The sequence below is a fragment of the Leptopilina heterotoma genome, unplaced genomic scaffold, assembly GCF_015476425.1.
Source record: "Leptopilina heterotoma isolate Lh14 unplaced genomic scaffold, ASM1547642v1 Lhet_267, whole genome shotgun sequence".
NCBI classification, from domain to species: domain Eukaryota; kingdom Metazoa; phylum Arthropoda; class Insecta; order Hymenoptera; family Figitidae; genus Leptopilina; species Leptopilina heterotoma.
Genome location: NW_025110976.1, coordinates 1,067,356 through 1,077,273, shown reverse-complemented (window position 1 = coordinate 1,077,273; position 9,918 = coordinate 1,067,356).

Here is a 9,918-nt window from a genome sequence, read left to right as displayed (position 1 = left end):
TACATTTTAATTTTTGGTCCTATCTTGTTGAAAATGGTTTTTTACATTCTAATCACATGAGGAGGTATTAGATTTGATGAAAAATTGACTTTTTATACCTCAGGTTGAATGAAAATGGCGACCTTTTTTTCCCATGGACAAAAAAAACAGCTAGTCCCATGCGTTATTTTTGCTCATGGAAAAAAAATGCCGCAATTTTCATAGAAGTCGAACAAGTGAATGAGTTTTACTCCCTGTCGTCTGCTATCTTAAATCGCCACTTTTGTGCCTTTGGAATAAAAAATATCGTAAGTTACACGGGACTTAAAGGCTGCCTTTACGGTACCTTGTTGCTTAATATACTATTTGATAATTTTATGAAATCTTTGCGTTTTGAGGTGCCCTGAATCCAAGAAACATGGTCTGTCGATTACGTCTGTCTGTCTGTCTGTCTGTCTGTCCGACGATAACTTTTGAAAAACTTAATTTTTTCAAAAACTTTTTTCGAATTTTTGACTTTTTGTCTCAGCTTAGTGGAGGTGTTTTACTTTTGCTTGTTAAAACGATGGGTAAATATTACATTCACTGTATCCAAATTTACATGTTTTTAATCATACACTTGATATATATTTACAAATCACGTATATAGGGAAAACGGGACATAATGGCTAAGAGGCGTAATTAATAATTGTAATTTATTTAAAAATCGTAAATCGAAATGATTTCACTCCACAGACAACTTGATGTACTGCAAGTTTCTACAAAGGTTGATTATTTATTATTCAATAACTATTGTAAGAAATATAGTAGAAAATCTGTATTTCACATATGAAAGTAACTTTTCAAAATTTTCATTTTTTCATTCTAATTTTTTTAAAATAACTTTAAAAAAGAAACTAAAATCGCGTTTTAAGCTTGAAACATTTTTTGAGGGTCAATTTTAGATTTTTGATTCACACTTACTGTATTGATAAAAATTACAAAATATTTCCTAAGTACCCCTAGGGCGTGTTGGCTAATGCAACACGCTATGTATAACCCGTGTAGAAATTTACCGTGGAAGTGTATGAGAAACTGTCCAGTTGCGCTAGATTCAATCTAGCAACTAGATGGGAAAAATGGACAGGCTTGAACGAGGGATGTAACACTAGCAACGTCAAGATTTTGTACAGTTATTTTGTCTAGTCCTTGTATAGTAAAATAAATCATTCCTAGCCAGTTCCTGGAAATTAAAATAAGCAGTTTCTACATACTGGCAATAATTGTTAGGTTTATAAATAATAGAACAATATTTTTCAACTTTATTCTTTTGTTTGTTTAACTTTTAAACAAACAAAACAGTAATACAAAAGTATTTGTTATTATCACAATTCCTCTTACAATTATTTTTGAAATTAATTGTAACATATTTTGCTACATTGGATTTTTTCTTTAAAACACAAACACATTCACTATAAAGATTCATACTTGTATACCGATAATAAAATTAATTGTATATTATATTGTTGCAATCACAAAAAATTTACTTAAAATTACCAAAGTTTTATTACTTATTATGAACATTATAATATGAAAAACAATCTAGACTATTAATGATGACATCACATGTCCTTTTTCTAATAAATCTTTTTTTCGCTGTAATATATTTAAACTTGTACACTGTCCCTGTTCAAAAATGGAAAACTGAAAACTTTTCACTAGATTTATAAATTTGATTTTATCTTCACAACAAGATAAGTTACAATTGTAGACTCTTGGTTTCTTTTCATCAAGCACTACGTCAAGAACTGATTTCGTCTGCTAGCTTAGTAGACTCTCAGAGCCACCTTCTCCACGAACTTGTACTAAATTCTTAAGTCAGCGTTCTAGACAGTGCCCAGCTAATTCTTGGACAACCTGCTATACGAAGTTGTACTGAATTTTCAATTCAGTATCCTAGACAAATTTTAGCCAGATTCTAGACTGTCTTCATAGCGAAGAAAATAAAGGGGAAAACTGTACATTAACATTTCGGGGCCAGGACAGTTTATTCAGAATAATTTTCCACGACAAATGCTATCTAGCTGTAGTCTATTTCTAGGAAGGCCACGACAAATTTCTACACGGGAAAGAGCAATACCTACGATACCGACGAAGTGTACGTTCATTGTAGAAAAAAAGTAAGCGTAATATAGGGACGTTCGACTTTTTAAAAGAAAGCTGAGGTACTAGAGTAACTTTTCTAGGAGATAAACACTTAATTAAAACAAAAATGTCCGTGTAAATCAACAAAGAGTGAAAAGTTAGCCATTACGCTCCGGTCTACACTACACAAAAACCTTGATACTAATACTTTAAGAATATTTTATCTGCTTCTGCAAATAATATTTCTACTAAGAGTTAGTATAATTAAAAATAACTTCACAATTTAAATCATCAAGACCAAAAATATACATTTAAATCCACTTTATCTCGCAATCATCAGCAAACAAAAACATGTGATGAGAATGTAATCCTTAAAGTCGTAGTAACTTTAAGAAAAAAAAATGTTTTACGAAACATATAATAGGAAACAAGAACAAGAACACAAATAATGCACAACAATTGCAGACCGCCGCAAGCGAAGCGAGCCATTTGCGCGCGAAGCGCGCAACAACACACGGAGCGCGAAGCGCGACGATCAATATTCGCGCGCCCCGAGGCGCGCTGAAACTTGCGAGCGAAGCGAGCCCCCGCGCGAAGCGCGGATGAGAATGTGTCCGCGCTTGCGCGGACAGATTTTTTATAATATTTTTGGAACCTGGTGTAAAGGATGTTCTTTTGGTCGATTCTTTTTGTACGTAATGTTTTTTTCGATCTCTACTGTCCCACAAAAATAAAAGCAAGGTGTTTTCGTAAAATCTGCTTGTTGGCCCAACATGATACTTATAATTTTAAAATCTCCACAAATTTGTAAATTCATTTATTAGTCCTTCAATGCCAGAACAATATACTAATGAAAGCTCATCATCTTTTGTAAAATATTTCCGAAATTCCTTTTCTCTGTCACGATAAAAGTAAGCTATGGTGCCTTTAGATAACAAATCTTTCTTTTTTAAAACTGAAGCTCGATATTCTGCTCCATTTTTGGGTAATTTCAAATCTTTGATGAGGTTGCTAAGCTCTTCTTGCGTAAAGCCTTCTTTAACCTTTTCTTCCTGATAACCATCTAAAACATAAATATCATCATTGTCTTCTACAATATTACTAATCTCATCACTTATATCGGAAAGTACATACTCTAATGGTGAACTGTCGATTTCCATATTTGCAGAAGAAAGAGTTAAATGACTTAAAATTTCGGGTTTTTTCACAGATACTACACATGCGTAAATTATATTCTTTTTATTATTTTTATTATAGCCCTTTACATTGGTCATGCAAAAGTAGCAATCTTCTCGATTCAATGGTTTTTTCCACAATGTTGGTTAAATAAAAAAAAAATAATAATAATTTATTTAATGTTTTAAACTACAGGTGTTTATCCTCTTTCGTATCATTCCAACGAGTTAACATTGTGTAGCAGGAACTGCAGATTGTATGTGGAACCTATTTTTCATTCTGATTGACTATCTCATAATCAAAACAATCTTTGTAAATTTGTTTAATGTTTTCATTAATTGATTTGCGATTTTTCGGGATATCAAATTGTCCGCATACGTAACAAAATACATCTGCATTGCTGACACATGTATGTTGTGAGGTTGACACTCCAAAAAGAACTTTTGAAGCGTTTGAAGTTTTTTTATTGTTTTGATTTTTGAAAGCCATGATATTTAGGAAAATGCCCGCACGCTAGGGATCCTGGTCCGATCGCAGGCGAGTTCACCGTCCTAGGGGTGATAACCCTCATACCTCCGTAGGCCTAAGTATGAAAGCTTTCCGACTTTGACGAGGACATTGTCAACTCGTCGTCGGACACACTACGGTATCATCCTCACACCCTAACGTCCCCCTGCAAGGCAGCGCGCCTTCGCTGGCTTTGTTACTTCGATAGGCAGGAAGCAAATCATTCTACACATCCCATTTCGGGGCAGTTGTCATCGCCTACTACATCTATCGAAGCAGCAGGATTAATAGACCTTTTCATTTAAGGAATCTGTACTGCGCAAGCGCGGAGTATATATATATATATATAACTTCCGACAAAGTTTCGAGCACTTTTTGTACAAAATGCACAGTGCCAATAGTAAAAAGTAATTAAAAAATATTACTAATGAATGTTGAGAAAAAAATTAGCGTGTATTAAAAATGAGCAGTATCCCTGAGAAAAATAATCCACAAAGGAAAAAAATTGATGCACAAAAAAAATATTGTTTTTTGAATTGCAAAAGTGATGCTCGTTGCAAGTCTTATTTGACTGAAAATTATTACTTTATATCTTTCCCAAAACCGTTTAAAATTTAGAAAATGAAATATTAGGAATGAAAATATTCGAAGTAATTGCAAAACTTGTCAAGTATATCGAAATGAGACCTTTGGGTAAGGTTATGTTTATAACATAACATAACCTTATTTACATGTAAACAATATAGACTTTTTTCCCTTTAAACACTGACTTCGGCTTTATAACCATATTTTTAATTGACAGTCAGTATTTTTCTCTACCTGTTCAAACATTAATTTTGCTTCTGGAATATCATTTTCATCGAGTTTTTAATTTAAATTGTTATTAGCACAATATACATTCTGACACAAAGTTGCTCAAAAATTTTGAAATCGCGCCGTCTGTCATGGCGTAGCTTCAACTTCCGGTCTTAAATGAAAAGGTCTATATTGTGCCAAAGCACAACGGAAATACAATACAGTATTATGTCCTAGCAGGCCTGCGTTCAAGAGAAAAGTATTCTGCAATTGTTGAATTGAACTTCATCCAGAAATTATGCCTAATTCTCTAGAAATGTTCCTAGATGTCGTCTCGATAAATACATTTTAATTTAGGCATTCAGGTTACCAAAAATCTGCATTTCCTGCTGCATAAATGTTTACCAACAAACTTTTCGAAACTTTTAAATTTACCGACTCCCAAAATGCTTGCATATCAAGTCATATTAGACCAGTTGTTAGAAATTTTTAAAGTCTGATTTGAAATTTGTGATCAGCGATCCGAAAAACCAGTGAGTACCCATTCTAAAGCAAAATAAATCAATTTTCGAAAAAATGACCGCCATATTGGATCCGCCATATTGAATTTTTAAAATCTGACTTCAAATTTGTAATCAGCGACCCCGAAAACCCCTATACATATACCAAGTAATGTGAAAATCCAACAAAAATTTTTAATTTGTCCGCCATATTGGATCCGCCATTTTGAATTTTTAAAAACTGACTGCAGATTCGTAATCAGCGATCTTAAAAACCACCGAAAAACAAGTTTGAGAAAAATATAATCAATTTTAAAAAAATTTTGTATTTTACATAAATTACATAAAATCTGACATGTTTTTTGAGGTTAGAAAAAAATCCTGACGTGATGGAGCAAATCTGACTTCGGATTCGTGTTCAGCGCATCAAAATACATAGGGGTATGGTACTGTGGACTTTCGCGCAGGGTACTTCTCTTTTTTTGTGGGGCTGTGTAATTCACAATAAAATAAAATAAAAGTAATTTGTCAAATTAAGTAGAAACGTATTGCAAGCTGCAAAGTCAAATTTAAAATTTGACATTATTTATTTAATTATTTATTATCTATGTGTTATTTATTATTATTTATGGTTTTATACCAATACGGATTATTTATTTATTTATGATTTTACTCCATCGTCAGGGCATATAAAAATTTAAGTCTTCGTATATTTTAATTATTTTTTTTTGACTCCCTGAAGAGGAAATCATTTAGATTTCAAAACGTTGGAGTAAATAAATATTTTATTCATTGTCCGAATGTTTTCGTTTAATTTGCCTTAATATATGCTTATTTATTTTTCTAATATTAAAAAATGATTGGTCAGATTCTTACCATTTTTGCTCCTCCTACCGGCAAAACAAACGTGACACTGAAAACGTGTATTAGCTCTTTTAACCTTAAATTTCACAACCATACCACTTTCCTTAAATGTGTTTAATTAATAAAACTTCTTTAAACGGAGTATCATAAGAAATTTACTGACACCATCTACTATCAGAATTAATTCAGTAGATAAAATTGAATTACATTAATTTTAATAACATAATGTGTCGCGCTATTGAGCAGTGGGAGCCTGTACTGAATATGTTGGTATTTTGAGTGTGAAAATTCAAACCCCGTTTCTAAGAGACTTGAAATTAAAAAAAACATTTACTTACCTCCAAGCGATTTAAATTTAAGTGGTAAACACAAGTGACAGCATCTCTCGAAAAAAAACGAAAACTGAAATGTCGGTAAATTGAGTGGGAAAGTTTAAAATCCCACCAAGCGACTTGAAATTTGAAAAAAAAATTAATCTCCCACAAAGGGGATTTAAATTAAGCAAAAAAATGGCGCCATCTAGCGGTGGCAGCTAAAACTAAAAATGTCGGTAAATTGAATGGGAAATTTAAAATACCCCATCAAGCGACTTGGAATTTGAAAAAAAATTAAATCCCCCACCAAGGGGGTTTAAATTGTATGGGATTTTGGTATTAAATTAAGTGGATCCCATTAATACGTGAACAAATAATAACTGACTCCATTATTAACAATAACAAATATTTATTTAATTCGAGATATAAATGAGATTAACAATACCTCTGAGAAAACCTTACTCTGAGCACAGCCAGACGAATAATAATCAGAATTGTACAGAGGAAATTGATAAAATAATAATGATTTCGTGATTTCATCGAAAAATGAAGTTTTTTATACCAAGTGCACTCTTTCTAATGTGACTACAAAAAGTTCCGCGCTCTATTTGATAATATAAAGTGTGAAATTCTTCTGTAGAGTGTGCACTTCAAGATAGGTTTGCACATTTTAACACACATAGAAGTGTCACAGAAATCATTTAACCTTATTTTCTCATTAAATTGCACAGGCCTGTAAAATTCAATTTTTTAAATTTTTTATATCGGGGTAGTTTCATATGTATGTTTGTGGTTTTTTATTGTCCGCTGAACACGATTCCGTTGCTCAAAATTTCCTAGCACGTAAAGATTTTCAGAAAAGTGGAGGTAAAGACGCTAAAAATTGTATTTTTGGGAGGTTTTCAAAAGTTTTTCCTCTTTAACCTTAGGTGCTGAAGAATTCCGTGTCAACTTTTATCAGTCCATCTAAATATAGAAATTTTTCAATTGATGTAAAATAATCAAAGAGTTCCACGCAACGTCCTGCACTTTGACAGTATATCGACTCGTCTACGCCAGCGCAGCGAGGCGAATAACACTTGTTTCTGAATTACCAAACCGAGCAGTAACTCTTCATATCGATAATGATATTTTCTTTTTTTAACTGTCATTTGTATTTTATTTTTTATTCAATATCTGGTGAATTTATATTTTTCTAAAATGGTCAAATTTACAAAAAAATAAATCCTGGAAGAAATTTTTCGAACTAGCAGTATAGATTCCACTGTTAATTTTATTTTAAATAAATCAAATTTAAATATTCAAACTGTCGAAAATGAGGACTTAATATGTTCAAAAAAGAATTTACAGCTTCTCAGAAGTAAAAGAAATGAGAGATTTGAAAAGGTACACAGAATAAAAAGTAGATTTAAAGAGAAAAATGCTTCATAGTTGGAATCTGATTTTCCAGTTAAACTTAATATTAAAAGCACTTCCGAAAAAGTCGTAACTCCACATTTTGGTCGTCCAAGACTCGAATTTGATAAACTGTCTGATTGTTCGAAACGTAGAAAAGTACAAAGTATTAGTTCTAAAGCACAATATGATCCTAACAGACAAATAATGGCTTGTTGTTACGCAGCAAAACGAGGTAAGTACACAGATTTATGTTCTAATTTAAAACTTATTTCTGAAACCATAAAATCAGCAATAGTTTCTCTCCAGTCTCTGTTAAATCATACTGCAAATAGAATTGCTGAAATGCAGAAGTACGTGCTACTTCAGTATATGCAGAAGGAAAATCTGACAGAAATAGAAATTCTGATGATAAGTTCATGGGGAATGGATGGCAGTACAGGCTATTCTTCTTATAAACAAGGTTATAGATTAACTCCAAACAATGAAAGCCTTCAAGTTCATAGCTTACTTATTACTTCTGTAATTCCTTTGACATTAATAACTGGTGACTATGTTATTTTGTGGAATAACAGAATGTCTCAGTCACCAAGATCTTGTCGGCTGCTTCAAGTGTTACAAGTTAAAGAGTCAGCGGAAGTAATTTTAGAACAGAAACGTGATGTTGAAGCCTAAATAGAAAATCTTAAAGTTCTTGAAATTTTATTAGATGACGGTAAACTCGTAAGAATACATTTCGCATTATTTTTAACCTTAATTGATAGTAAAGTACTTAACATTATTACAGGAACAAAGTCAATGCAAACTTGCCCAATATGTCATGCGACACTAAAATTGTTCAATATCTTGTCTAATATACAGAATGGCACTTTTTTACCAAATGTTAATTCGTTAGTTTATGGAATAAGCCCACTGCACGCGTGGATTAGAATTTTCGAATGTTGCCTACATATTTCATACAGACTACCCTTCAAGGCTTGGCAAGTACGATCTATCCAACAAAAAGCCTTGTTTGCAGAAAGAAAAAAAACATATTCAGAACATTCTTTGGGAAAAGATAGGACTTATAGTTGACAAGCCAAAAGTAGGAGGTGCTGGACCACTTATGATGGTAATACTGCTCGCAGAGCCTTTGAGAATCCAGATTTGTTAGCTGAACTTCTGGAACTGAACGTTGATTTGATTCGCCACTTTAAAACAATTTTAACCGCTATTTCTGTACAGCTACTAATCGATGCCCTTAAATTTGAACAACTCTGCACTCTCACTGCAAAACTTTATGTGGCTCACTACAATTGGTATCCAATGCCTTCAACGCTACATAAAATTCTCATACATGGGGGAGATCATAAGATCATGTATGTTACCTATTGGAATGCTTGTCGAGGAAGCTTCAGAAGCTCGCAACAAAGATTATAAGAATTTTAGGCAATTTTAGGCAATTTCATAGAACCGCGAAGTCACGTTTCACGATGTTTTTTTATAGAATAATGAATACTTCTGATCCTCAGCTATCAGCAACTTCCTTATCTAAACGTATTCAACGCAAAAAATTTCTGAAAATTTCAGAAGATGTTAGAAATTTATTGGCTGTTCCTGAAATAACTCGAATCAATGAGGACATTGGTAACACATCTACTTCAGATGCAGAGGAAGTCGAAGATGATGAAAATGAACATTTTGACCTTTCCGAAACCTTGTTACTATTGAACGAGGTCGAATTATCAGACGAAGAAGATTTTATGTAATTTATTTCGTTATAATTTGTTTAGTTTCGTTTCAAGTAAACAAATTTGTAAGTAAGTAATGCAAAATTGTTTAAAGAATAAAAAATGTTTTAAAATAAAAAAAAAAAAAAAAATTAAAAACAGAAAAAAAATAAAAATAAAAACAGAAAAAATTTAAACAGAAAAAGCAAAAAAAATAAAGCGCTTCGATAGTCCAACTTTCAACCTTTACGTGGTGAAGCGCGTGAGTAGGATTAATATAATTGTCTGAAACTAATGAAATTGTTGGCATTTTATAAAAATATTTTACCTTCTATTTTGCTCCTTTGTGTTTTTAATACCTAACATTTTTTAATTTGATGTCCGCCATATTGAATCCGCCATTTTGAATTTTGAAAAACTATTACCGGATATGTAACAAGCGACCAAGAAAACCCCCGAGTAACGATTTTCGAGACAATCTGATGAATTTTTAATTTGATGTACGCCATATTGGATCCGCCCTTTTAAAAATCTAAAGTCATATTCGTAATCAGC